This window comes from Colius striatus, chromosome Z, assembly GCF_028858725.1.
Source record: "Colius striatus isolate bColStr4 chromosome Z, bColStr4.1.hap1, whole genome shotgun sequence".
NCBI lineage: Eukaryota > Metazoa > Chordata > Aves > Coliiformes > Coliidae > Colius > Colius striatus.
In genome coordinates, this window is record NC_084790.1 from 19,880,795 (window position 1) to 19,883,643 (window position 2,849).

Genomic DNA, 2,849 nt, shown 5'->3' on the forward strand with positions numbered 1-2,849 from the left:
CACATATTAGACTTAGAGACAATCAGAGTTGCCCTTACTTGCACCAGAAAGAGAAGGACATCTATTGTTTACTGTATCGATACCTTATGTGTGGAAATTGTACATATATAATAACAAAGAATGCATTGGATTTACTGTTCAAGTATCAATTGTCTATAGACAGTATATGCTATAAAATCAGTGCTTCCAAGACATCATTGTCACTGCGTTCATAATATACTGGTGTATGCAGAAAGAGTGAGTCAGTCTAATACATCTTGAAAATGGCAGAAATATTGCATAAATACATTAACAGCAATACTTCCAGAAAGAATGTCAGGGTCCGAGTATAGTCATTGTATATGTTTAGTAGATCTCATAGAAATAATTTCTGATAATGTCAGATTTTTCTGCAAAATGTTAGATTTCATCTAATGATATTTTCATTTGGTGGAAAAATAAAAAGATGTTTTCAGAAGAAAAGAACTAATTAAACCCATCCAAGACAATATGTGTTCACTGTAGGAAAGAAGAGTAACAGGTTTTTTCAACACTATTATTTACTGGCTTATACTGGAATGACAAACAAAAAATATTTTTCCATTTGAAACTAATGTTAATGAGGAAGTCATTCAGAAGCTGTAATATTATCTAAAAGACTAGGTGACCCTTACTCTTGTTAACTGGGCAGACATCAGATGACATGACTGAGCAGGATTTTGATAGCTCATCTCACTCAGAAGGAGTACAATAATGTTAACACATAAGTATTTTTAGGTATCATAAATGTACATTCCAGCTTGTGTTTCACATACAAAGGCGAAAATAAAAAAGGACTAATTTAAAATAATAAACATTTATCACAATGGTAAAGAATTCTCCATGCTGTTCTACCACCACTTGTATAGAAATATCATCCTTTGAAGTTTAGAAGATGCTCTACATTGATGATCAATTTGTTCTTATCCTTTCCTTATTCTATATTGACTAATAATATTCCAAAATATGATTTTGACTGTCTCTTTAATTGGAAAGGTTTTTTATTTTACTGTTATACTAGGATCATAATTAAAGCTGTTTATATCACTGTAAATGCATGCTGGCAGACATGAAACATTTATAAACTTTTTGGGCAATGGCTGCTCATAGCTATGATGAATTATAAAATCAGAGTATGAAAAAAATTCCTGGCAGCACAAAGCACAGCGTAAAAGTGTTAAAAAATGCCTTTTTGAAACACCCTTTTCCGAATCTAATAATTGTAAAAATAATAATTTCCAGATGATATTCTTAAAATATAAACTGAAACAAAATTAAGCAAACATTCTGCTCTTTTTAATTTACTTGTCCTCGTCATTAAAGATATTTGGATACTATTTATTGGCAGAAGCAATTGGATGTGAAAGCTACTCAGTGATAAACTGTGCAGTAATATTGTGCAGTCCTCTAGCATAGTGGTGCAAAACTTGCTTGATCCTCTAGATAATCTTTCTACTACAATTTCAACACACATGGGGAAAGTGTTTTGCTCAATATGCTCATAATTGTCCAGATGTGAGCAGAGTTTACTCTGTTGTCAACAGATCTGTCCTTCAAATTGAAGCATCAACTGGCCTTGGCCTGTTTCTCATTTCTGAACTGTAAGACTACGTTTTTATGATTGTTTGTTGCAATTTTTAAATTGGAATATATCAGTCAAATCTCTGAGCCTATATTTAAGGAGTTAAATATTGTTCCCTAAGGTTTACCACTCTAGTCACAGCAGATGTTTTATTCTTTAAAGTATACATGTATACATCAACACAATGTGTTGATAACATTATGTGCCACATATATAAAATTTATAATTTCTTTTTAGAGAAATAATGCCTTCAAATCAAATTCCACATGTATATTTAAATACACATGCATGTAAACATGCTTTAATGTTTGTATAAGAATTGTTGAATATCAGGTAGTTGGTTTTACCAAACATTTTTCTGCAATTTCCCTAGTTCTGGCTGGGACAATGCTATGGGAAAGAATCAGACATTTGGCTTCCAGAGTACTTTGCTGCTACTGCTCTCCAACTCAGAGAAGTGCCAAAACATCTGACAGGGCTTCTTGTGATTCTCCACAACTGACTGGCATTTGCTAGCTATTTCATCTCACTGTGGTAGAGGGATTAGCAAAACTTGACATGCATGAGAAATCCTACTTGGAACATCTAGGATACTTGTATTTTGGCCAAGGTTTATATCTATACTGCAAACTTCACATGCACATGCCTTCATGTATACACAAACACACGACCTCGTTATCTATGTTTATGCATGTCAGGCTTTCAAGAAGTTACTGGACATGTCATCACCTCCCCCACAAAGATATACAGCTCCCTGAGACTTTGCTCAGCAGAAACACTGAACAGCTCCTGACAGGTACTTCCCACTGTAACCTACCGCACCTATAAACCTGCTTCAAATTTCCAAACTAGCTCAGTTGTACTCCATATCTGCTCTATTTCACAGTACAAATGTACCAACTCATAAAAGTGGCACAGAACTCAACACGGTTCCATTTAAACAAAGGTTAGACTTCTTCCTTAGTCTTCTGTTAGACCATCTAAGGACTTCGTAATTTTATACCAACTTTTTCTATCTTTTTCTCTGCTACATTAATGCTGTCAAAAATATCTGAAGTGATTAGTCATACAGTGTCTATCTGCATAAAGAAGCATAGCAAAGTACAATAGGTTTGCTTTTCTTAAGAATGATGGAATGATTAAAAGCTTGGAGGAAAATGTAGTATTTTATTTCTGAATCTGTTTTATTTATCTTATTCCTTTGTTACAGAAACTTAAGGTGTCAACTATCATTTAAGGTGACTACTTC